Raw genomic sequence first — 27,122 nt, 5'->3', positions numbered from 1 at the left:
AAACAAAGCATTTCAAATTGTATGGGAAAATCGGGGAAAAAAGGGAAAATTCCTTCCCCATTTGCCGAGACACGGGACCGTGCAACGCATTAATTTCATTCACACTTCGAAAAAATATCGTACGTACGTATATATTTAAGGCAAATATGCAATAACGGCGTGTTGGAAACAATAATATTTGTCTAGGAACCCGAACATCGAGTGAAAAGGGCCAAGCGAGAAAAAAAATAGAAGGCTAAAGACCCACCAGCAACACATGACAATGCTGCATGCGTTGGGCATTCTGGGGTTAAGGGCAATATGGGCAAGAAGCACGCGCAGCATGGAAAAAAAAAGGCAGGGTCTCTAAAAAAAGATCCCTGGACCGTGTTGGTTTAACAATTGTGGGACAACAACTTCAGCGGAAAGCAAAAATGATAAGACAATAATAATTGCTTGGTTTGGGGTGCCAGCAATAAATTAATTCTTTATAAAAAGTTTTAGAAAGTTTAAACATTCCCGTAGAAACTTAAAAAAAACAAGAAAGTAAGTTAGCTTCGGTGAGCCGAAGTCTGCAAAAATCTCAAAAAAATAAAAAATTAACTAGTGATGCAGTTCGTTTAAAAATTAAAATACAAACACGTCAATATCGCAGTAAATTTAGAAAATTTATGTACTTAGAGTTAATTTAGACTGAAATTATAATACCCTCTGCAAGGGTATAATAAAATATTGAATTTAAACTTTGTTTTGGTAGCATAACTTTTGAAAAGTCTACACAGCTTCCCCAAAATTTCCATTAAAATATGAGTGGAACAACGGCAATCCTTCTGAGGCCATTTGATGACCTTCCTCCCCAAACAAATCGCAGCCAAATGCCAAGAAATCCCCTTAGCACAGCCCGTTTTTTATGCCGGCAGATATTGAAAAGATCCAATGCCAATGCAGCTGCAGCTGCCTGAATTCTGAATTCTGAATCCCGAACAAACAAAAGGAGTGCGGAAAGGGGCTTTTGTGCATTTGTCTCGCGCTGCCTTGATCCCCAGACCCATTACATTAGGGAGCCATCCCCACACATTCACACATCCATACATCTACAAAACAGTAGCCGCCGAACGGGAGCAGAGTTTTCCTCGGCCCGGAAAAACCAGACAAAAACGAGTCGTGTCACGGTGTTTGGGATTTTTCAATGTGTAAAACTACCTGTCGCTGGGCTGTGTGGTTGGGTTTGGGTTTGAGTTCGAGTTTGGGATTGGGATTGGGGTTAGGGGGCTGGGTGTTTTCATTCCAACTGCTGCTGCCACTGAAACTTGCTGCTGGATTTTGGCCTCGCGTTGAGCTGGGCAAAACTATCTTTTAACACGCACAACGCATTATACGAGCACCTTGCATGCACACATCACTGCCACGTTTACGAGGAGTATAGGAGACCAGGATCTGGTCGAAGGAGCGGCAGACTGGCGCGCTCAGTCAACGTATTTCCCGAGTGTTTTCCGACCGCCACCTGAATTTCATTCCTGCAATTTCCCAAACCACCACTCTACGTATACGAGTATATCCCCTCGATTTTCCCCGTTTTCCGACTACTACAGCTTTCTACTTCTTGCCGTTTGCTGGCGACATTTGTTGGCCGCTTTTCCTTTGCTCTGCTGCCTCTGCAGCCAGTGGGTTTTCCCCACTCTTTTCGGGATACCCTGGGACAAGGATTGGTATTCCCATTGGAACAAGGATAAGAATACAAATAAACTTCTTTTCAAAGTGATTGCTGTTTAAATATTTTAAAACACCAACAAATCTTTATTGTTGCAAATGAAATGTTTTTCCAAAAATATGGTTAACAAAAATGTTATCGAAATTAAAGGTGTTTCTTTTTTTGAAATTGTCTATAAAACCGATTTTAGATTTCGAATTTGAAGTAGGTAAATGGTAAAGGTGATATTTTAGCCCTAAAAACTCACTTGCTTACTTGCTTCGACTTTTACTCTTTTTTTGTCACGGTATAGTTCAGTTGGGTTTGGTTTGGGCTTTGCTCGCATTTGCGTTGGCTTTTCTTTTCAGTTTTTATTTCTGCTAAGTGAAATGTGCAGGAGCTCACACAACGAACCGAAAACGGAGAAAACAGAGAGCGAAGTGGAAAAAATATTCCGGCTGCAGTAGCAGCAGTCATCGTTTGCTGGCTGTTCTGTTCCTTAAATAAATTTAGCTTAGTTTTTGAATGGTTTTTGCACTTGAGAGGTTTATATTTTCCACAGCGCCATTCAGTCTGAATGTGTGTGTGTGTGTTGTGTGTGTGTGCGAGAAGAGACATTCGAGAATTAGATTTGCATCAGTTGAGTTGGCGTAAATGCATTTCGGAGGCTATGGGGTAATCTCGGTGTGGCAGCAGCATATTTACGCCTCAACTCGTTCTGCTCAATTGCTGGGGCGTGTGGAAATACTTTCGCACTTTTTGAGTGATTCACCAGACGTGTAACTCTGACACCGTAAAAAAATTATTTATTTTTAGAAACCAATAAGAAATTCATTTAATAAATAAAGCCTTATTTGCTACAAATATTTAAAACACCTGCCTCAAGAGCTCTAACAAAAATGTTTTGGTCTGAATATAAAAATATTTTTCTTTATTTTTTTCTCTGCCCTTTTCAAACTCCCAACATTATTCCTGACTTTGGTTTGCAACGAAACTTTTCGCATACATTCAGCGCATTACCTTGTCTAAGCTCGAAACTTTTCAAAGGGACTTTCGGGCAATCAAACTTTAAGTTGGCTCTTTAACCTGTTCATTACCCTATCAAGACCGGCTTTTCCCTTTTCCCAAACCGAGACCGAGATACATTTGTATGGGGGGATATCTTTCTTTATACGCAACTGATAGCTGCAATGACAAATTGCCTAAGCAGTGGCAGCAGAAACTTCAAGCTCGGTGCCACAAAATGTTACGATTTATGCAAAGAAATGCAGCAACCAAGTTGCCTGCTGCCCCGCCCCCTTCGCCCATCTGTTTGGCTACTTTTTATGCTGCCGCAAACAATTCAGCTTGTATTTTTTGTTCGTGTGCTGTTTTTCTGTTTTTTTTTTTTCGCTTTCGCCGCTGTTGAATGTTGGTCATAAATTGTTGCACACAGTGCGTTTCGTTTGGTTTGGTTTCGTTTTGCAGTTTGCAATTCGCAGTTTTGCAGCATATTTCAGTGAGATGCCCTTTGTTGCAGCTACAGGGCTTTCATTCGCCGTCGTTGTTTATGCTTTCCATTTTATACTCATACATAAATACATGTTGTGTTCGGTGTACATGCATAACTACATAACATAGTACATATGTACACGTGCTGCACCGCGGCAGAAGTAATTCATAAACAGCCAGCTTGGGTGGCACTCGCAATCGCCGCCCCCGAGGCCAAAGAAATATGTACAAGGAATTATTTTAAAATGCATAAAAAGTGACCAGATTTATACACACTGATGGACTGAATAAATCTTGAGAACAAATATTTTCTTGTTGCTTTAAATTTCTTGAAATGTGAAGCATTTGAGAAATCATATTTCTAGAAACTCCATATAAAAACTATACGAAGTTTTTAATCCTAAATACAACTGCCATTTATTATATAATTTATAAGCTCTTTGAGTTGCTCAAAAATAGAACTTTTAGAAATATATTTCTATTTTCTCTAGTGTAGCACTCGCCTAAAGAGCCGAAGGACCTGTCCTGGGAGAAATGGGGGATTGGCGAAAAGCATAGCCCACACCAATCTATGGAGAGAAACGCCGGCTTGGCTTGGAGGCCTCGCATATTTCGTTCAATCCACACGAGAGAACCCCACGAAACTAACAACTCCCCGGAGAGTATTTATGCGGCTGGCTGGACGAGCAGACATATTTGTATTTTTTGTTGCTTGCGCATTCTGCGTGCGTTAACTTTTCTGCAGCACTGTGTGTTTCTGCCAGTTTCTAGCAGCAGTTGCCGGCATTCCCATAGTCATCGCCATCGCCATCGTCAGTCAGGGGCAAATATTTCGCATCTTTTGTCTATCTTTTGTAATAAATTTTTTCCCCCATCTCTTCATGGTCGTGTAATTTGAGATTCAGTGGTGATGTGTGTGTGTGTGTGTATTTGTCAGGTAGCTAAAAGAAAAACTTCTCTTCTAATGTTCATCATACTCATCATAAGCCGCAATATGGCTGATAACCTTTTATGTGGTACTCTCTCTATGAAATGGGTATTCAAAAAATATCAAGCATTGCATACACAAAATGGGGATAGTACTACCTAAAACATTTTTTATTTTAGCTTTTTTTATTTTTAAGCTTAAAATTCCTTTCTTTAAACGTTGCTAATATCCCCCATTTTCTACAAATGTCTTAATGACATCCTAGGGTATTAGCCAATCGATTAGGCTTTTCAATTTCCCGAGGCCATCATTTTCCGTGAGTCTTTTATTATTATTTGATGGCGAAACGTTGGCGGCGGCCTGTCAAACTCCATTTGCATTTGCCAAAACGTTGTCGAAAATTGTTTCTCTTCGGCTGGCGACTAACAAAAAAAAAAGGAGGCAGGGGAAGAGAGATGGAGCTGGCGTACTAGAGTCATCCATCCATCTATTTGCCTAATATATCTTCATAGTCGCCAGTTTATGGCCTGCTTGGGCCGGCTATAGCTATCTGCCGGCGAAATCTGCCGCCCCTTGCCGATTTTCTTCCCTTTTGCCACCACAGCGTGGCCGCTTCTTCTGTCATCGTCTGTCTGCCAAACGGTTGAGATTGTAATTTTTTCGCTTTCCAGCTTCCGTATACTAATGCGACGGCCTCGGAATCGGACTCTGCCTTCTCCTTTTCCAACTCCACCGATTTCTGTCTGGACGGGATGCTGATGCTTTGTTTGTGCTTCATATTTACGACTCGTCCAGTCGGCAGAGGATGGAATCTGCTACTGGGGCGACTCAGGCACCAAGCGAAATATTTTAGAAAATTATTTTAATAGGTTTAAATATAAGAAAAAAATATTCCCATGAGATTTAGGAATTTTTAACAGCTTGTTTAATAACATAATATAATTAGTTTTAAACAAAATTTTCTTTTACGCTTGAATTCTATATTTTACCAAGATTTTTTTGACTGTTTTTTTTTTGGCGAAACACACATTCGCACTCGTCGAGTATCTCATGCCATAATCTTTTAAACGACAGCGGCGGCAATTCCTCAAGTGTTTTGGCTGCCACTGCCGCTGGTCGCTCCACTTGAAAATTTGGCATCAAATGTCAGCGGCAGTGAGCCCTCGTCGTTTGCATTTGATTTTCACTAGTTCCCGGGTTCCCACCCTCGAGATGGATGGATGGCTGGTTGGTCCGTCGTCCGTCGGTCGTTCGGTCGACGTCTGTCCGTCCATTGGATTTAAATGAGTTTTTCAAATACTTGTGCACGTACGGATGGGATGAATTTGAACGGTAGTCGGCGGCGGCAACATCAACAACTTTCTTTTATTCCTTTATCTTGTGGCACGCACTGACATTTCCTCTATGCACAGCCCACCACTATTCCGGGCTCTCTATTAAAACTTCAAGTCGAAACCAGAACAGAACTGAACAGAACAGAAAACTCAACTCTAACTCCGGCTCTCAATTGAATTCATGCTCTGTCATTTTTAATGAATCACTTAATTGTCGTCCAAGTTGGGTGGACTCGAGCACTCGAGAGTTTTCAAGGGATTTCTCTCTGCTGGTGGGGATTCGACAGTGGGAATTGAGGGAGGAAGCGACTTCACAGGCTGCCAAAACAGTCGAGAAATCCGAGAAGCAAAGATGTTTCGCTTGAAATGAAGTCGCAACGATCCGAAAAGTGGAGTTTTGATGAGGGATATTTTCTGGATAGTCGAGATTTTTTGATCTGTTCGCTTTGATGGCTCAAGTTGATTGAAAGGAGACTGAAATCGAGATCTTTGAACACACATGGTTTCAGTTGTGCTACTTATTCAACAACTTTTTTTACGCAAATCTTGGCAGTTTAAATTAAAATTTTTTACTTAAGTTAACATTATTTTTTTAACCCAACTAGAACATAGAATTCAACCTACTAATTACACGCTGTAATAGATTTTTATTGCAATCGCTCACTGCAAGCAATTAAAATTCCATTGCAAAGCTCTTGATACTTGAGTTATTTGTAAAACATAAACGGAATCGTAAACTTCAGCCTGTTTTTACTTCCATAGCTGGCTTCTCCTTCGCAATCAACACCTTTGCGCCACTAAAATTTCTATACGTTCGCCGCCACCTCTACTAGTCCATAAAAATTCCGGAAAAAAGAAGCCCCGCACGGAACTGAACAGAAACTGAATTCCCGAAAAACCCCATTCCCAAGGGAGAGGACATTGCAACTCCATCAAAACGGTTCGCACAACATGAAATTACTCATAAAAGTGCGACCCAGAAAGTAAAAAAAAAAAAAAAAAAAAAAACAGAGAAACAAGTACTGCACATATGTATCTACGTAGTACGAGTACGAGTAGAAGTGAAGTGTCTCGTGGCTGTCGTTTGACGTCAACATCTCTCTGCTGGGCAACATCCTCCATTTGATGCCGGTGGATGCTGGGGAGTTGAAAGTGTTTTTACCCATTTTCGGCATGGAGACCACGACGACGGGGCCTCGCCTCGTTGTTGCCGGCGGCTTCTAACAAATTTAAATTGTTTTCAACTTAATTTCGGTGCCCAGTTATCATGGCCAAGTGTGTGCATCTTCATCAAGACAACTGGCTCCTCTAACGAGCCCTCACACAGACCGAGTTTCTCTGCACTTTGAGAATAAAGTGCCTTTGGAATGCAGAACGCAGAACGCAGAACATGGACCTGCCACAAAAATCTCACTGGCTTTTTGGGTTAAAGTCTCATTTGGTCAGAGCTTTCAGCTAGTTTGAAATATTTAAATATGTTGTTTGTGGGTTAATTGGTCCGCCAATTAAATGCAAGAATTTCCTCATTTATTACCCTATTTTTTCGACTGTAAATCTCTTTGGAGGAACATAAACAAATGAAATGAGCCACGCAAATATATTTCAAGCAAGCATGGAGCGTAGAAACTCGCTGAAGTTTCCCTGGCCGCAGCGGCATCTTCATCATTTTCCACGCATGATTCGGCATAAAATTTCGTTCACACCATTTAATTTTGGAGCGCGCGGCGACAGTGGGAATACGCTCCGAATTTAGAAAAGATATGGGAACGGCGGTGCTGCTATATCGTTGACATTTTGGGCTCAACACCACACTCGTGGCACACGCATCGGCATCAGCAAATTGTGTGAATTATTGTCGGTCGGCTTGTGAGAAGGAGGACTCCTCCTCTTGGCTCCTCCAGTTGTAGGTAGTATTTATGGCGAACGAGATGGGATCGTAATAGAGAGGACATATGGGCATGACACTCATTCCGTAGAGGTCGGCCGCTAATTAAGTGCAGCCGAACATGACTTTTTATAACTCAGATTTATGTTGATTTTATGGCCGCCCAACTCAGAGGGGAACACTTTGCGCTCGAGAGGGGCTTCTCTGACTTGGAGATCAATCAGCAAGGCGATATATTTGATATGTAATTAAGACAAACGTAACTGTTTATCTATATATGCACCTTTCCACCGGCGGAGAACATCTAAGGTTCGCTTTTCGCTGTAATGCTATGAAATTTGATTGAGTTTTACAGCCTCTAATTCCACAACACTTGCATATGATTAAGGAATGCAGCACCAGCATTTATGGCCACCGGTGGGAACCCAGTGGGGCACGAAAAATCCAGAACCGTAACCACATCTTTTCCGTGCAGTTTTGATTATGCCTACATAAAGTATAATATATGTTTGTTTGTTCAACTTTCTTTCCTCTACGGGTTTCCGATTCTTTTTTTGACTGTTGGTTATTTTAATTAGCGCTAGGTAGAAAACTGTCAAGAGTGACAGCCGAAAGTCCACACATTCCATTAGTCTGTCAAAAATTGTGGGGAAAGTTCTCGACTCTTTTATTAGCATAAAGTCACAATGCAGTTGGCTGCGACAAAAAGTTTATTTTAAATGGGAAAAGCAAACACGTGAAATAAACGAAAATTAATTTAATTTCATAAAAATTTCCACAATGAAAAATGGAAAATTCTTTTTTAATTCTAAGCTTATTTTGTTGATCATTTTTAGTTGGCTGTTGACACAATAATAATATTTACTGTTTTTGCACATGGCAAACTTTAATTAGGCAAAGTTAAATAATGATATTAAAACATTTAATTTAGCTTCGTAATTATCATCCTATTTTTAATTTACCTAAACTCTGCATTGCAAACTTATTAGTCATATTTATCGCTGCTTTTTAGCGTATAAATTGTTTTGATATATTAAACAAGAAAATAATTTGCATAAATTTGATTTCATGGGAATAAAAATTCCTAAATTGATTATGCAAATTTAATGTTTCTAATATTTGTATAGCAATTGCTCCAGTTTATTTATGATTTCAAATTTTGTTCGCATTATTTATGAATACATTAATATATTCATTGCGAGTGAAAGTCTCATATTTCACCCTCTGCCGAGCAATTTTGTTTTGATTCACCCATTCAATTTGTGACAGCAAATGCAATGGCAAATGCTTAATTCGCTTCAGTTCACTCTGTCGCGCTTAAAGCGGCAAATTTAATTCCAATTTAATTCGAGCCTAATCCAAGGCGCCAGCCAAGAAAGAAGCATTTCCCAAGCATAATCCTCTGCTCGCCCTACTTAGAATAATTTGAAAACTTTAAGCAGCAACTTTTTACCAGCAAATGCAGCTGTGACGCGATTGCTCCAAGGCAAAGTAATCAGTGTTGGCTAGTTAGCAGGAATTATCATTAAAATAGGGTCAAGAAATGAGAAGTATATTTCTTATCTGAAAAGTGGATTGAAATTTATTCTCAATTTGAAAAATATGCAAGCAATCGTAGTCAAAATCATTTGTTAAATTATACTAACAGAAGAAATAATATATTAAAAAATATTTTTAAAAAGTCTGATTGGTTCTGAACTTTCTATAAATTCGCTAAAAACAAGCTAAGCTAGCACTTCTGTTGGGTAAGAGCGTTTTACTCCGTAATTGTATCTGGGCAAAAAGTTGTGGATACTGGGATGGATGATCCTGGGTCCGTGGGCCAGTTTATGCCTACGGTTATCACATCATTATTCAAGCATCAACTGCTGGTTTTTCTCTTCAGTAGACGTTTTTTTCCTCCCATTTTTCCGTCGTTTTTCAGGGGGTCTTTGTCAAAGCCAAAACTTAAGTTAAGCCACTTGAGCGACATTGTTGAAATCGGTAATTTGCCTGCCCCGTCTCTCTGGTCTTTTGGTTCGATTCTCGTTTCCCTCGCTCGTGGCCATAAAAAAACGCGATGAACGGCTGGCGAAGACGGCTAACGACTTGAAAATCCTTATTAATCACAGAGAGTCGCGGGTCCAGTCGTCCACTGGTCGTTCCATGGCCATAAAAAGTCAATGCTGCCACTGATAAGCAAACGGGCGACATGGCCAACAGACGCAGCAGCAACAGTCACCAAATAAAGCCAGCCAGACCAGCAGATATCGGTTGCCTTAGCCTTCTGCCTCCTTCTTTCCCGTCCACCACTCATTTTCAATTAATTAATCCAACAACATTCCAGCACTATTATCTTGGCGTATCTCAAATATTTCCTTTAATTACGCCAAGCGGAGAAAAAGGCCAGACAAAAGTGTTGGTCGCAACAACAAAAATCTGACACCTCGAACAATCAATACATCATCATAAGTGCGGCATGCAAAAAAAAAAAGGCAAGGAAAATATAAGGAGAAAAAATAAAGGAGTATGGAGAAATAAGTAACAGACACGCACACACAATTACAGGCACGATCCGAAGGACTGGTTCGCTCCGTCTTCTCCTTCTAATGTAAAAAAATTTATGCCATTCAAAATTAGCAAAGTGTTATCTAAACGCATAAATTACATGCACGTACAGTGGGAAAGTGGGTGGCGGAGGGATTCTTGGGGCTCGCATGCAAATTGCCAGCGAGCCTCCTCACATGTTTCCACAGGACATACACCCATATTATATATACATATATCGCATGGTATATGTGTGTGAGTGCGATAAGTTGAAAGACATTTTGCTGAAGAAGCTGCCACAGCAGCCAACTAGTTACTATGTGCACAGAAGTGGTCAAAATAATAGCAGCGAACTATAATTGGGAAATCAACAAAGGTAAAATACCAATAATTAAAAATAAAAGAAGTTCCAAATTAGGCAAGCCTTATTTGTAATTAAATAAATTTTTTTAAATTCAAATACTCATTATTAACTTATTTTCATATTCCAGATACTATTATTTCAACCATATTTGTAATTTGCAACTGTGTTTGTGCGGCAATGCGGCATAAACGATGCCAACAACTGATTGTGACGTGAACTAAGCTAGTAATGAAAGCATATATACAAGTCGGCCAGGCCAGAACTGAACTGAACTGAACAGAATGGAATATAACCGAACTGAGCTGGACAGAAAAGGAGAAAAGAGGAGATACTTGGCCGAGCAGAAAAGATTGCCAATAGACCCACCATCCATCCTCCCTCTCCGACTCCCTTTCCCTCGACTCCTTGACCAAGATGACAACGTGGCCATGGCTTTGGCGTCGCTGGCGCTGCATTGGGCCAATTGCCTGTCGCCGTCATGTGAAGAAGTGCTGCAGCGTTCTAGCCAAGAACAGAAGCAGTGGAACAAAAAAATAACTTAAGTCTCTTGAATATTAAATTCAAGAAAACTACACATTTTGTGTACCTATCTAGTTTACAATTAATAAATTCATTTAGTTCTTATTAAGTAAAGTAAAGAGGTACTTCAACATATAATTACTTGTTTAAAACAGAATTCCTCTAATATGAACCTACTTTAGCCAAACTTTGATTATTAAATTCCCAACTTTAACCCATGGAAGACCATTAAAGTGCCATTAAAACACCCATTTCAACCACTGCCCACGCAACCGTGCTGCTCGTTCGCTGCCTACAAAGCAATCTCCCAACGCAGCAGCAGTTCTCCAAAGAGCCAAAAGACCAAACCGAACCGAACCAAACCAAACCGAACAGAAATGCCGCATAGACTCCTTCGACTGGGACTCCAAACTCTTGACTTCGGGATTCGCGACTCTTGCGATGGCACGACTTTAGCGAAATAAGATATAAGCACGACATAAATGGTACTTTATATCTGCAAGATATTATTTTTCCAAACATACACACAAGGTTTATGATTTTCTCTAGATATTTTGTCATCTTTATTATCAGAGCGAGCCAGAAGTAGAGGAGGAAGTGAAGGAAGAGGAGTCTTCGGACGAGGAATACAGGTAATGGCATAAAGTAACCAAATAAGCACAGAGCAGCTGTAGATGCGGCTAACCGGTGTCATGGGAAGAGGCCAATGCCGACGAGGCCAATGCCAAGAAAATATAAATACTCGTACATACAGGCCACAAGAACAGAGAACAAGGATGGCTGCGTGGAGAATTGGCCATTGAATGCCACAAGCAGCAGCAGAAACGGAGCAAAGCCTGGAGGCCAGGTGAGTGTCATTCCGAAAGGCAGGAAGCAACTGCAACACTTGACCAGCAGCCGTCCGTCGTCTTGCGATTCTGCAGACGACACCACAATGGCAATCGGAATAGGAATGGGAACGGGAATGGGAATGGCACTGGCACTGTGGCAGAGAGCTACCAGGAATAAGAATAGGAGCAGTTGCGTACTTTACACTTGACCACTCCACTCGACTTCCACTTCCATCTGGGTTTCAGCTGGCCCAGGTTACAGGTTACCCACTCTCCTCCATGGTGCGTCATATTTACGGTTCGGCCCTACACATAAACAACATTATTTGCCACCCCACACCAGATCGGCCCTGTCATAAACTAGTTTCACACACATCTGTATCTATATGCAGAGAGAAAAATATTAACCAATCAAAATATGATTGTAAATATAAGAAATTTATAAGATTGGTAAATGTTTACATACGGAAGCCATAATCCTTTTAAATAAGGTTGATTAGAATTTTTTTAGCTGATGATAGTTGTTGGTTATATCTAATAATTTCTTTTTTTATTTTTCTTTTACAAAATATCTTACTCTTTCATAAGTAAGACAATTTCTTTTGCGTGTACCCCTTTCCTCTGACCACTTTGGCTTGGAACTATATTAATGCGTGAGCACACACAACTTGGCTACCAAGCACAATTCCTCCGCCCCAAGTTCCCCAACTCTTCGGAGGGTTTTCCTATACATCTAAATATATATACATATAACAAAAGGCGCCGTCCGGGGCATTGAGGCTTCGCTTCTTTGTTGTTGACTTAGGCCCACGCCAAGAGCCAGAAAGGCTTCTTCTTCCTAGAGTCCGAGTATAAAAAACCACAAAAACCAGAGCTGGCATATTGCCGCTATTGTCTTTTATAGTTTCCTGGAACATTTGCCGCTTTGGCTTCCATCTCAAGGCAGAGTAGCAGCAGCACCACCAGCTCCACCACCACCGCCAGCACCACCACCATTATTGTGGTGCAATATATGGGCCCGAGAGCTTTCCCTGTGGTTATTTCAACAGAGCCTCGTGTGTTATATGTCTTCGCGGTTGCCATCGGAACACTTGGGCCCGAATCTATTGCTGTATTCTTTAAATATGATTTAAAACTTTACCGCAGCCATTTGCCAACTGTAATGTGACCCAGTTCGAGGTGGACTGTGGGTCAAAGTGGCGGCCTATTGTACAGAGAGGCAATAAAAAGTTTTCAAAGGCTAGAGGAAAATTTGCTGAACTTATTAGTGAAAGAAAGAAAACTATCTTTTCAAATGTAGCTAGTGGTATTGATTGTATAATAAAGCTAATCCAATTAGTTTAGGTTTATAGCCCAACCTAAGCTAACTAAATTCCTATAATTTAAATTGTATATCAGCTTGACAGTTATGTTCATAAACTTCCCCCCACATAAAAAAATGCCATCACGAACTGATTTAATTTCCTCAAAGTTCATCTCCCAAGCGACATTCACTTTTATTCAATTCCAATTCCAACAAGATCTATGGACTGCTGGCCAATATCCAGGGGTATTTCAACGTTTCCTCTGCGTGAAAGTGTCGTCTCTCAATTTTATGCGAAAACAAAAATCAATAAAACCAAGACCGACTTCCAAGGCAGCACAGCAAAGCAAGGCAGCTATATAGCAGTCGGGGGAATATAGAGTTTTATGCCAATAGGCCAAATCTGATTTCCCATTAGGGCACAGTGGGCTTCCTCGCTTTTTTAGTGGCTTCATTCATCTGCAATCATAAACTGCACGATGGGGTTGCCTCGACTTAAACTCAATCTGCTCCGGGAGTCTAGTTTAATGTGGCACATCAAAACTTAACGACAACACCTACTCCGGCTTGTTTTATGGCCACAAAATGAAACAAAAGACCGACTCGGATTTGCTGGCTAGCTAGCTTGTTCTGCCGATGCGATATGCCCTGGAACCATGCCAAATGGCGAATATGGACAGCTCATAATTCTACACAATTGTTGCCCCCAAAACTTATGAAACATGCATGTCCGTCGCCTCCCAAAAAACACAGCAAAGCAACAAATTACGACAGCACCAAAAGGCACTTGAACCGCATCAGCCACACACACAAAAAAAAAAGCAAGCAAAAAAAAAACCGACTGCGGAAGACGAAGGGAAAATACTTGAGAGGCTATCATTAAAAAAGCGCAAACCCTAAAAACAGAAAAAACCCGAAACCAAAACCCACGAATCTCACTCCTCAGTTGAGTAAACGCTGCAGCGGCGTAACGAATTTGTATTTGGCTTTTTCCTGGCCAAAGAGCAGTTGCCGCCGTGGTCCGAAAAAGAAAAAAAAAAACACAAAAAAAAGCAACAAAACACAGGAGAAGAAAAGGCAGATAATACAGTTGATAATAATCCCCAGCAATGTAACTCAATCTCCGCTTCTAAGCCTCGGCCAATGCGATACGCAAGCGGGACAGGACACGATGTACGGAGCGCACAAAACGCTGAGCTGCACCAGAAAAAATAAAAGGGGTAATGGGGAGTTACTCCTAAAACGAGTAAAATATACTCTAAGGAAATTGGAAAAAATCCGAAATAAAATATCAAATTTTAAATGAAAAGAAAGCGAATAGGCGATGCTACATAACTTTGATAGATTCCTATAAAAATCTGAAAGCTAAGGCATTAGCACTTCTTGTAATAACTGCATTAAACTATAGTTTCCTTAAATTATTTACTTCAATGATACAAGATTTAGTTTTTAAGCGTATCTACAGTCATCCTATTGATTTCCAGATACAACCAAAAGCTAAAATAATGTGCATGAATGATGAAATGCAGCGAAGGCTGCCAAGAAGCGGCGCTCAGCGAAGATGCAAGCGGCACACAATTGAGCAAAGGGGTGAAACAGGTAGGGGCAGGTAAAACAGAAAAAAAAAAAAAAGAAAAAAAAAAAAAAAAAAAGAAAAAAAAAAAAAAAAAAAAAAAAAAATAATAAAGAACTGAAAAGACAGGAGCGGAGCAAACAGGGGGACTTTGACTGGCTTTTGGACAATGGTACGGCCTGCTATTAACGTCGAGCGCACACATGAAACAAGATATTTGTACCAGTACCCGATGAAGTATACTTCTCCGTGGCTCTTAAGTCGTCGATGCTATTATTGCCTGCAAGTCTTCGACTTTGACTTCTACTTCGACTTCGGCTTGGACTGGGACTTCTCTGCTCTTCGTCTCGAACTGGCACTGGGATAATTCTGACTTTGGTCGGGACTGAGGCAGAAAGGCTGTTTCAAGACACCGGAACGGGTTTGTCAGTTTGACTTTGACTCCTCGCTGGCCGGCAAGTTTTCGTGATGCACTAATCGAAACCCAAAACTAAAAACTAGAGATGCAATATTCTTCGATTTTTTAAATATTTCAATTTAATTAAAAATTGCAAGATTTTATTACTTATTGATTTCTATCCTAGCAGCTGATCTTAAATATTTTCTTTTCTATTTGAATGAATTTTATTTAAGTTTCCCCACTTTTGGCCTATTTTTTCTTAGTGTAATGATGGCACTCTGGGTGCTGCCTTCCCGCAGTTTCATTTCGGGCCTCTTTGCCTTTTTTCCCCGGGTTTCGTTCATCTCTGCCTTCGTTTTTTCCTCTTTTCTGGCTCTTCTCGGCCATACAAAACGACACACGCTGCATGCGGTGAGGTCCGCGGTGCGATACTGAGACCAAAAAACTGAAAACTGAAAACCGAGGACCCAAGACCCAAGACCCAATACCCCAAGAGGGAACCTGGGGATCTGCGGACCGAACCGAACCGGACCGGTGTGAGTAATAGGCGGCGTTGCCGTTGTAGTAAATGAGCTTACCAGGTGATACCAAAACACAAAAGAAATTATAGTAATCAAATCATTTTTATGTTAAATTATGATCGACAGCAGGCAGGCGATGCGATGCGATGCCAAGCGATGCCAACCGATGCCAGGCGATGCCAATGCCGATGCCGATGCCGATGCGAACCGGACCCTCTTCTGTGCCCATTGTATCTTTAAGATACACAACTGCATGATGGGCCGAGCATTCAGTCGTAGTGGGTTTTTAATGAAACTTTATACTAAATAGCAAATTGTTGCTGCTCTTGTCTTTTGGCCCCGTGTGATGTGTGTGGCGGCGGTCGTCGTCGTCGTCGTTGTTGTTGTTGTTGTTGGTTGTTCGTTGTTCGCTGGTGTTGGCTGCAGATACAAGCTACAAGCTAGCAGCTAGCTAGCCACGGCTAATTATCTTTTGGATTGCAACAAGTTTATTAATGTTTATGTGCTGGTATAGAGAGAGACCGGCTTCGTGGCTTAAATTTATTGTTACAGTGCTTCATTGAGGCGCGGCGGCTGTGGCAGCGCGATTTTTAAAAGGTTTCAATGAACATTTATTATGATTGCAGGCCGGTCGGTTCCAAGTCTCAAGTCCCAACTCCCAAGTCTCCAGATCTTTGGCTTTTCTCTAGAGGCAAGCCTTTGGCTAATAATAAACATGTATACATAGTTGTTGTTGGCTAATATATCAACATTGGGCTCCCAACAAAATAAATGCTCGTGTGTTCCCGATCTCCTTTGCACAAAGTCTGCACTTTGCCAGTGTGTTTATTCATTGTGCCAAATCCATAAATCATGGGAATTATGTTTATTCGACTGGGAACACCCAGCAAGTGCAGTTTTCAGCTGCAGTTTTTCTTAATGAAAATGTTAAAATAAAAACCCACCGAGAGTGTTTGCAAAATAAATCAATGGAAATAATAGAGAAGAGGACACACATCCACATAATCCGGATGCCGTTCTGAGTGGATTTTAATTAAATTTGTTTTATGTGTTTGTGATTTAGAGCGCGGCGAACATGAAAAGCTTTTTTTATATATCCTCTTTCAGTTTTTTTCTTTTTTAGATGGAGCATGCATGCAATTTTAACAGCAATCAGTCAATTAAATGCGAGCTTCAACGATTGCCATTCATGGTAAATGGGTTAAAATATCTTTCAGTTATTACTCTCGAGAGAGTGTTGAATGTTGATTGGTAGTGCGATAAACTTAATTGCGTATCAGAATCTTGGGATTCGAGAGACTGTTGAAATTATAAGAAGTATTTCTTTGATGAAACATCATCCAGTTTGAGAATGACAACACTAAAAAAAATAATTTTGTTAAATAAAAATCAAGTTAACTATATAACCGAATTCAGAAGTCAAACCATTAATTAAATAAGATTCTACAATTTCACGACCATGCTTTTATCCCCAAGCATAATAAATTAGTTTGCCAAAATGGCTAATGAATTTCTCATAAAATAGAAAACAAACAAAACCTTGACATCCAATAGACTTTATCCATGTCGCATAAATTTCAAATTGATTTCTGCACACACGCAAACACTTTTGCCTTGAGCCTGGAAAAATTCGTTCGAGCACTTACATCTGCAAATAGAGAGAGAGAAAATGGGAAACTTAATTAGTTAAATTCACAAACAAAGTCAAACACAAACGGAGGCAAACAGATGAATGAAAAGGAGACTCCAGAGCCAGCAGTTAGCAGCAGATGAAGACAAATAAAAGTGAAGTGAAGTGAAGTGGAGTCAAGTCCAGTGTCAGGTGGAAAAGTGAGGTGGAAAGTAAGTGCAGATATCGACTGGAAATAAGGACCAAGCCAAACCGAACCAAACCAAACCAAACCAGACCGAAGATGCCCATGATACTCGGGTGTTGTGTGAATTCCCCAGAGAGTAGTGCAAAAGGATGCAAGCCGTCACGTAGTTGTTTGGCATGTGACGTCACACACACACTCTCGCACACACAATTGCAGACATTTTAATGGCTAATTAAATTGAAACAGAGCAATGCTTTTTCCACAGCCACCCAGGCATCTGTATCCCATTTTCCTCCTTCGGTTTTTTTTTTTTTTTTTGCTGCCCCAACGACACAATTACAAATTGCCTTTCACAGCTGCAATAGTTGTGCTTGGAAATGGTAAATGGCAAATGGTTTGGGATCTTGAAATAGTAAGGGGGCGCTATAGATAATGAATCGAATGACAGGAATCCCCACTCATTACGTAAAGAGCTCAGGTGCAGTCGGAATTTTCATTGACTACACATGCAAAAAAAAATATATTTTAATTAAATATTCGTTATTCGTTAAATTAAAGTGCTTTTCTTTTCAACATTCAAAAATGTTAAGTATAACCCAAGTTTAATTCAAGTTCTGGCCCATAAACTTTATCCTTAAACTCACTTAACTGTTTCCATAATGATTTGATTTTTATGATTAAAGACATAAAACATAAATTGGCAGCACCTTAACTCTAAGAGCAGTTTTCTGGTCCTTGATTTTTTATTGTAAAACATAAATGCTATCTGAAATCTACTGCAAATATTTTTCAATTTGCTGAATATATATTTCCACCATGCGGTTTTAGCTTTTATCACCCACAAGGCAAAAGGCAAAGAAATCATCAGAGCAAAGACTAGAGTCTAGAGTCGAGACCATAAGATATAATCATTCTAATGGTTCATAATTTTAACGAGTCATTCATAAATTCTGCGCTTGATAGTTCCCAGTTTATTAAGTTAAATCATTTCTGAGTCATAAAATTGTTCTTAATGCCACACACATACATACACAGAAAGCAGTCAGCTCACACAGAAAACCACCGAAATAATCAATAAATTGTTGACTTTATTATGAGGCTTTATATTCAGAGCCTATATCGAATTAAATCGACCAAAAAGCCGGGGTTAAATGTGTGGCGGTTCATCTTCAAAGTGAATAAATCGAAATGTGTCGGGTTCCTCGCCTCCGAAAGCTGCCAAATTGTTTCCCAAGAAGCGTATCTCAGTGTTGCCTTTTTATTTTTTTCTGGTTTTAGACAACAGGAAATCGCTGGCAGCCTCCGAATTTCTAAACAACGCTTTTCGGTAGATTCTAATACAGAATGCTAACACCTTCTCCGCTCTCCGCAGCAATTCAACCAACCGTGCTCCTAATCTTCTCGGGGCTCTGGTGTATCTGCTGGACATGTGAGAAATGTTGCGCATGTTCGGACAACTTTTTGCACGATAATTAAATATTTTTAATTGCTGCCATGCACAGAATGCTGCGATTGCTGCTGCTCTGGCTGCTGCTGCTGATGCTGAATACTGAATGCTGAATGCACTGGGGCAAGCTTCGCAGAGGAGTAAAAATTATTTCCATAAAAGTGCAAATCATTAAATCTTTAGCCGCAGGAACATAGCTCTAATATTTGCCAGAACCATTCGAGCGCATGTATCTACCAGATGCAGAATGTTTCTTTCCCCTCATTTTGTTTTCCTTCCTTCCACTGCTTTTCCACAAATCTGGCTTGCATTTTCGGATATATCAGAGATTTAGTGGCTTGGAGGAGTGGACAGAATTAAGGCGCAGTCGCAGTGCCAATGCCACACAGTGCTGCTAATGTGGAGGTTTTCTAGGTTCAGCTTTTACAAAGGTTAAAGACATTTTCAATGCCTAAATAAATAGGTATATAAAATAAATATAACGATTGAAACTAAATTTTGATTAAGAAAAACATAACATCACATACAATGATAAAGATGGAAATTTTCAGCTTACAACTATTTTTAAAATAATTTCTATTGAATATAATTTGCACAGCTGATTAAGTTGAATACTTCTTTTAGAGGTAAATAATTTTTTATTGTTTTTTTTTTTTTCATTCTTAGCAATTTTCTAGTGGCCATCACTGTTCGCCAGCTGAAAGAAGCAACAAAATACACGAAGTAGCAGCAGCAGAAGTAGAACTTTGTGTGAGTCGGTTTGTTTGTTTGGCGCTGCCATAAAGCTGAAGCCAGTTTTGTTTTTAAGCATACATCGCACACACAGACGGGTAACCCCCCTCTTAACCCCTGCTTAACCACCGTACCTACTCCACTGCCACCGAGTTCGTCGTTGGTATGGCTTCCTTGGTCGTTGCAGTTGCAGTCAGAGTTGCACTTAATGCATTTTTCAGTAGATGCTTTTTTCATGAAAATATTTCGTGAAATTATAACGTGGCATTTTGTTTCTGCCCTCCGCCAGACTCTTCGTGAGCTGTGCTGGCTACTTTGGTCTATAATCGTATTTATAAGATACAGTTTTGCTTTTGTCAAGCCACTTTTTCAGCTTGGCATATTTAGTGCGTGTGTGGACGGTTTTTCTTTTTGTGGGCCAGCACTTAAGAGCTCTGCAGCTCCGGTAGCCAAGTGATCTTGAGAGGTGATTCATAAATGAGTTGCGTAGGTGTGAAAACTACAGGTATGCTAATGAAGCTGTTGGGTTGTGGGAAAGAATTTTTCGAGCTGGGAGGTTGAGAAAGTCGGTATCGGTAGCTAAATTGATTTAGGTTATTGATTTTACTTCTTTTGAAAACTTTGAAACATTTTTTAGGTTTCCCAGGAGTTAACATAATGTTGTTTAAATCATGTACTTAAATATTTTAAGGTTTAGTTAAATTAAACGTTACCTCGCATGGCAAAACCCACTGGAAATCCGTAAATAAATCCCCACGTTATCTCATCACCCTGTTTATTAATTAATTTTCAACCCCTAAACGAGTTTTGAGCTGCCTGAACAGCTTAAAGTTTTTGTTTGTTATCGCAGTCTAGCAAATTACTTGGGCCTCGCTGGCCAATAATGGCATAGAAAAAATATCCAAAGAGAGATCTGCATGGGATTAATGCAAATTTCACTTAGACAAATTGCCGAAATAAACCGCGAGTTTGACCCACCCCTCGAGAACCCGTCACAATGGCAATCCCATCATCAGAATAACAAGCGAGACGAAGGACCTATCTAATTGAAAATCCCCAGTCCTTCTGTAAAACCCTCCCATCGACAACAGCTACAGTTTTTCCAACCACTCCACTCTACAATTCGGATTGCAGGAGAGCGTTAAATCAGCTTTGGACCGAGCTGAATACACAAAAACATTCCAATCAGCGGCTTAAGGAGAACCTGGCTAACCCACACAATTCATCGAGGGGTTGATGATACTGGGCCAGCATAAAGCGTAAAGCGTAAAGGGTTTGGGCCACTCAAGGACGGAGTTTGATTTTGGGCCCACATGGAAAATTAATTAAATTTGATTGTCTTGAAATTTATGGCCATCGCTTGTGATTGTATGCAGAATCGCTAGAATTTATTGCAGGGAAAAATTAGAAAGCATATAACGAGGGTCAAAAGTACATAGGAATCAATGTTTTTCTTGAACTAAATTGAACCTATGATATTTTTAATGTTCTTAAGTAACTCTAATCCTTACAATTGTTCTCCAGGAGAACACATTTTTATTCTAAAAGTTTTTTAAATATTTTTGTCTTTGTACATTTATTTTTTCGGTGTACTTTAGCCATCCCTTAGCGCGGTTGCTCCCTTGAAATGTATCTTTTGTATCTTTGTGCACTTAACACGCATTCTAATTGCAAAAGCCAAGCTCCTAGGAGTGAAAAGAAATTATTAACAACAAAAGCAGAAGCTGGAATTCCACTTGGCTGCGATTTGGGACTGGGAATAATGCTCCATCTCCAGGGTTGGCGTGTGAGTAAGTGCGCCCGAAACGGAAGGAGAGTTGGGACAGAATGGCAAGGTAAGGGTTAAGACGCGGACGAGGGGCGGAGGGGTATATAAAGCGTAGCAAAACGTTTGCACGTTGAAGGCATAATAATAAAAGGTTAAAAAAGGCGCAAAGAAGATTAAATGCTTGAGAAGATGCAATATTTTTTGCTTCGCCTGCTGCTGCTGTTGCTGCTGCAGCAGTTGTTGCTGTTGCTGTAGCTGCTGCAATGGTTGTTGTTGCTGCTGCTGCTGCTCCTCTTCCTTTGCCTGCAAAAAGGGGGCGGGGCAGGGCAGGGCAGACACTGCACTTATGTTGCTTTGTTGCTGTTGCTGTTGCTGCTCGACTGCAATGTTGCCGGTGCCGTTGCAGTGTTGCTGCTGCTAGCCCGCCTTGTAATTGCACATCATGTAGCTGTTGCCGTTGCCAGCTTTCGACCTGGACTTCAGCCCCTTCCCCCTCCCATTCCCCTTTCCCATTCCCTCATCCCCGGATTCCTCCTTTGCCCACACCGTTTGCCTTTTTAGTTAACTATTTTGTGTTCAAGTTGAAGGCACATGGTAATGGCAATGGTTGCATCTTGCTCACATATTAATTGCCGCACGGCTGCGCGCCTTTCTGTGGCTCCCCGATCACTTGGGCTTCCAGTTTAGACTTAGGTGTACTGCCCCCCACCTCCATCTACATATACATATATATCCCCTGAAATCCCCCATCAAGCACTTCCCGCTTGGACTTCGGTTGCATCACGCAATCGCCTTTCGTTTTATTATACCCTCGACCAAAAGGGGTTTATTGGCGGAGTGAATAAAGGATGGAAGTGATTTTATGAGCGGCCCATATTTGTTCATTTTATTTATTTAAGTTCAATAAACATGTAAACGTAGCGCATATATAAAATTAATGGAGTTTTCTGTGCCCTAAAACTATTCTTTGAAGAAAACAAAAAATGTAACTAATACAAGTGATAAACTTAACAAAATATTTATTAATGAATATTACACATTAATTAATGAAGTTCACTACGTTTCCACATTTTTTTTTTAAATTTACAATTTTTGAACTATATTCCTTGATAGAGTATCCCAACTTCAACCTGCCATTAACTCCATTTTACCTTAGCCTCGCCAGATCCCTCTCCATTTTTTATGCGATATTTAAACAAATTGCTTGTAGAATATTTGTGACATTTTGTCATGCCCAGCAAGTTATGTGAGTTCGCCGGAGTGTGTGTTGTGTGTGTTTGTGTGTGTATAAACCCCACGTTCCTGGCTCAGCGGGCAGTGAAAATTGAGTACAAGTTGCTTTGAGTTGCATCATCAATCATTGCACACGTTGAATGATGTTTTGTCACAGATATGCCGCCGGCAGCAGCAGCAACCAGCAACCGGCAACCAGCAAGCAGCAGCATCAGCAGCATCAAAAACAGAACTCGAGTATTGGAAAAGAGGACGGAGGTATCTGTCAGCTACAAAAACGAGTCAAAATATTTATAAAAGTCAAAATTGTCGCACAGTCGGTGGGAGGAGATGAGTCTGGGATTCTCGTATTCGATTTCGATTCGGTTGCCTGCCGGCATACACACCCTAAATAAATCCCAAACCGTCTCATCTCTCCTGGCACTGTAATTAATAATCCGAGCTGCGCGTTTCGTCATTTTGAGCTTGAGAAATGACGCCGAGAAGAAAGTTCTTTCCGAATAGCAGGAGCATTGTCCGCATCGATTGGAATTCTCAGCCAAGAAAGAGAGCTTCGTGTAATGACAAAAGTATTTGTAATTTTCCTGGGTTAGTTCTTTCTTTATTATTTTCTCTTCTTTTTTTCGTGTGGTGTCCCCAAAGCGTTTTGAGTTACAGCAGCGGCAACTTGAGGAATTACTCTAATCAAAAGTTTAAAAACAAAAGCAACAAAAACTAAAAACTTTAGCTCAACTTGAAGATAAATGATCCGAGTGAGAAAAATGCTATAAGTTTGTGTATAGTTTAGATTAGAGTTTCATAAGTAGTCGGCACATAATACGGATTAATTGCTGGGGGAATGCAGAGACAATTTTCCAGTTGAAAGTTCTCTTGGAATGCATGGGTTTTTTTTATTTCTGTAACTCCTGGAATCGTTTTAACTATACTAACAATGGTAATAAGTGTAAAATAAAACCATTTAGTGGAAATGAGTTCGCAGAACTTTGTTTTGAGTCAACACTTGCAGATTAATCCATCTTTGTCTAATTCTTTAAGCTCGAGAAAACCTCGCCACGAGGGTTTCGCCATAAACCACACAGCAGAGAGAACAAGAATTTAAGGCAAAATTAGTGAATGTGTCTGCTGGCTTTTCCCCCCCTTTATCCGTAGCCGAGTTGTCAACTTTAATTATTGGCCACAAAAACCAAACTCAGACTGAGACACGCTCGGAGAACTTTAAGCCTAACCATGTCAATTGTTTGACATTAAAATGCGGAGAGAAAGACAGTGGAGAACTGGCTCTAAACAAAAAGCCAAAATTGAATTCCGAGTGAGTGAAGTGAGGAGGGATGAGGAGTTGAGGAGATGGAGACGAGACGTAGAGTAAATACCGCAAATAAAATAAATTAAATAAGAAAACTACCGCTGTCAAAAGGTTTAACATTTCACTTAAAAACAAAAAATAAACCGAGAGTAGAGAGGAAGAAATTCTGAAGAGCCGAGGAGAGTCTGTGTGTTGTATATATCTTGCCCGATTCTCGGTTTCGGTTTCTTCGGTTTTGTGCCTCCGCTTGGCTCAAGTTGAACAACAATTTCCAAGAAAATTAAAACATGTAAAGACATATCTTTTCATCTGACAAACATGGACCTGGACGGACGGGGACCCATGCATATGTAAATATATCTGTGTTTTCTGCCCCTTGTCTGCCCCTTGTACCTCTCCTACATTTAACATTTAACTCTTTTGTCGAACATTTGACGATGGGGCACCCGAATGCGAGAAGCGTAACTTAAAGCTCAAAAGGAAATTACAGAAATGCCTTAAATCTCATAAATACTTCAATCAAGTATGTCCAAAAATAAGTAAAGATATTTAAGCCCAGCGGCGACGGCGGCGGCGGTGGAGTGCCCCCAAAAATGCTAAAGGTAGTCCCCGAACCGAATGGCGACAACCAGGGATCTCTTTCAAGGGATCCCAAGACAAAACAGAACATTGCTGCTGCTGCTGCTGCTGCTGCTGATGCCGATGCTGCTCCGTCTGGCATTTCTTATTTTATTTTTTATCCCGACTTGAGCCCGTTGTTGTCCGTGTGTATTGAAGTATGTGTCTTGTCATGACATAAGAAATTGACTCCACTTGAATTCGAAAAAGGAGTGCAGCGGCAACAGCAACAGCAACAGCAAATGAAATTAAAAAGTAAATGCAACCATAAATGCAGTCAGAAGACAAGCGAACGATGCCGAAGTATCTGTATCTGTATCTGCGGAACTTGAGCGGAGCAAATGAAGTGCCTGGCCCCGAATTGTAAAGACTTAGCAATAACAGCAGCAGCAACTACACATAAGAGTTGCTTTTGATTTGCTCGAGGAGTTGGGGAGACCAACTTTTCAGGGAGAGTGGCTTTGAAAGTATGGGAGATTTTCAAAAATACAAACAACGAAAAAAAAACTAAAAGCCGATTGCTTTTCATTTTCCTGCCAAACTGAAAAATACTTAATTTCATTTCTGAACAAATTTTTTTAGTAAACACCATCTGCACTAAAGACAATTTAAGCCGCTTTTAAAAGTCGCAACTTTATAATTAAAACTCTTATTTTGCAGCCATTATTTTTTATTAATGCACCATAATTTACCAAATTGAGAATCCCCAAATTGTTACCTCCCTGTTCATCCTTCGAAAACTCTTTTACCTTTTGGCATACCAACTTTCCATCCATCAATAATCATTAAAATTTTAAAACTTCCCTCGCCCATCTTTTAAGCTTTATTGGAGATTGCAACTGAAATGAAAGCATCTTCCTTCCTTTTTGTTGTTATTGTTGTCTTTTTTCTTACTTTGTATATGTGTACATCCATTTATATGGACGTATATATGTTTCTGAATGTTTTGGCACTCGCCCTAGACTTGAGCATTGTTGTTGGCTGCGCTGTCTTTTTTCTTATTTGGCCGGAGCAATCCTTTTTGCCTTCTGTGTTACCTTACGTACTTCCATCCATTTTATTTGGATGTGATGTGCTCCGAAGTACAGTGGAACGTCACTAAAAGTAAATGCTAGTGAACACATTTTCGCACTCAATTGAATGAAACAAGAAAAGGAGTTGCAGCATATTAAAATAGATTATCTTGATAGATTTAACTGAATAAAAAATTTTCTACTTAATGACTGGTTGCTTTTACTGAATTTCTACTGTTTTTGCTCTGTTGTTTTTTTCCTGTTGACTTGGGGCTTTTTAAGCACAGCGCCAGGGCAGAGAAGGCAGACAAGAAAACAAAACCCACATGTGAGCATTTAATTTCAACAACTGTCGCTGGGGCTACCAGGCGAAATACCAATAGCAGACCAAGGAGACACGGCAGCAACATCCCAGCAGCAGCAGCAACATCTAAAGCAGCAGCAACAGCAACAGCATCAGCAGACTCCATCTGAGCTCCACATTCTGCCGCACCGCTCCAGGTCGCCCCATCTCCCTCTCCCTCTCTCTCAACCTCTACCCCTCCCTTTCTCGGATTCTCCAATTGCTGGCAGCAGCGTTGCCGACACCAACGGCCCTCATGTTGGACACTAAACAGCGGGCGCTGCCAAATGACAACCAAACTACATGTGAAGTACAACAGCAACACCAAAAGCACAGCAGCAGCAACAGCAACAACAATGCACAAGTAACAGTGGGAGCCGCATTAATATGGCCAAGGTAAAGGGTATTTAAAAGCAGCCACCAAGCCAGGCCAAAAAAGAAAAAACCCGAACTCAAACTCGGGCCAGGAGAAGAACCCTGGCGGGGCCAGAAAAAAAAAAGACAAGAGGGAATGGGAGTCAAAAAGACAAATGTGAGTGCACAGTGGGTGCATTCCGGGTATTTCTTCCAAAACAAAAAAGGTTTACATTAACCAGAAAGAAATTAAGAAGATAAATTCCTTGTTAAATACAGATAACTTAAAAAAAAACAATTAATATATTTTTAAATAAATAAACTTTTTGCTTCAATGAAAGTAATTGATTTCTTAATTAAAAATGTATTTTGTTATAAAAACTATATTATTATTTTATGATGCAGTTTTGTTGCTTTCTGCAATTAATTTCCAAACTACAATTTAATTTCCGCCCTTTGTATTCTTTCCAGGGATGACAAAACTATTTATTTCAACAAAACCTGCACCTAATTCCATGCAATTTGAGCTAATTTACTTGCCAATTAAATTTTAATTAACCCTTTAAATTTGGGAGCTCGCCGGCGAACCACTGTGCCCACTGGGCGTTGTTTGCCGGGCCGCCAGTTCGCCTGACGTTCGGTGTTCGTTGTTCGTTTGGGGGATATGTTGTAGCTGCTGTTGTTACTGCTACCTCTGCGGTGTGTGTGGGTTTTGTGAACAGGTAGTTTTCGTCTTATTTGGTTTTTGGCCAACATTTTTTAAGGCCGAAAGGAAAGGAAAGTAAAAGCCAATGCGCCTCCTCGCCTGCTCTCAGTTCTCCGTTCTCCGTTCTTCTGCAGGCAGGGTGCTCGTCTCCCGCTCCTTCTTCTTCGTTCGAAAGGATGAAAATTAAAACAGTCTTAAAAAACATGACAGGCAGGCAGTCAGTCGGCTGCACAACCCTGAAATTAGTTGACAAGGATGAAAGGAGCAGAAAAGTGGAATGGGGGGCGACTACTCGCAGAGGGCCCGAACGAAATGAAACCGACTCCGTGCTGAGCCGTGTTGTTGATGGAAGATTTACATAATGCAGATGATGATGGTGGCAGCGACGACGCGTCGTGTGGGAATTTCATTAATGAAAGAATTATGAGAGGTTACATAATGAGCT

General features: G+C 40.5%; 1 protein-coding gene across 3 annotated transcripts in view; it reads right to left on the bottom strand.

Moving 5' to 3' along the window:
- LOC108089820 (PE-PGRS family protein PE_PGRS26) overlaps window positions 1-27,122 on the bottom strand; it is a 73,172-nt gene that overhangs the window by 26,282 nt on the left and 19,768 nt on the right. For 2 of the 3 annotated variants that reach the window (XM_017188223.2, XM_017188224.2), the window contains exon 3: window positions 25,703-25,704. The exons of the other annotated variant lie outside the window; for it this stretch is intronic. The gene's annotated coding sequence lies outside the window, so the exon portion shown is untranslated. The remainder of the gene's footprint in view (window positions 1-25,702; window positions 25,705-27,122) is intronic. 3 annotated transcript variants of the gene reach the window in all.

The sequence above is a fragment of the Drosophila ficusphila genome, unplaced genomic scaffold (genome assembly GCF_018152265.1).
Source record: "Drosophila ficusphila isolate 14025-0441.05 unplaced genomic scaffold, ASM1815226v1 contig_412, whole genome shotgun sequence".
NCBI lineage: Eukaryota > Metazoa > Arthropoda > Insecta > Diptera > Drosophilidae > Drosophila > Drosophila ficusphila.
Note: the sequence above shows the minus strand (reverse complement) of the source record. Positions and strands in the feature narration are given on the sequence as shown.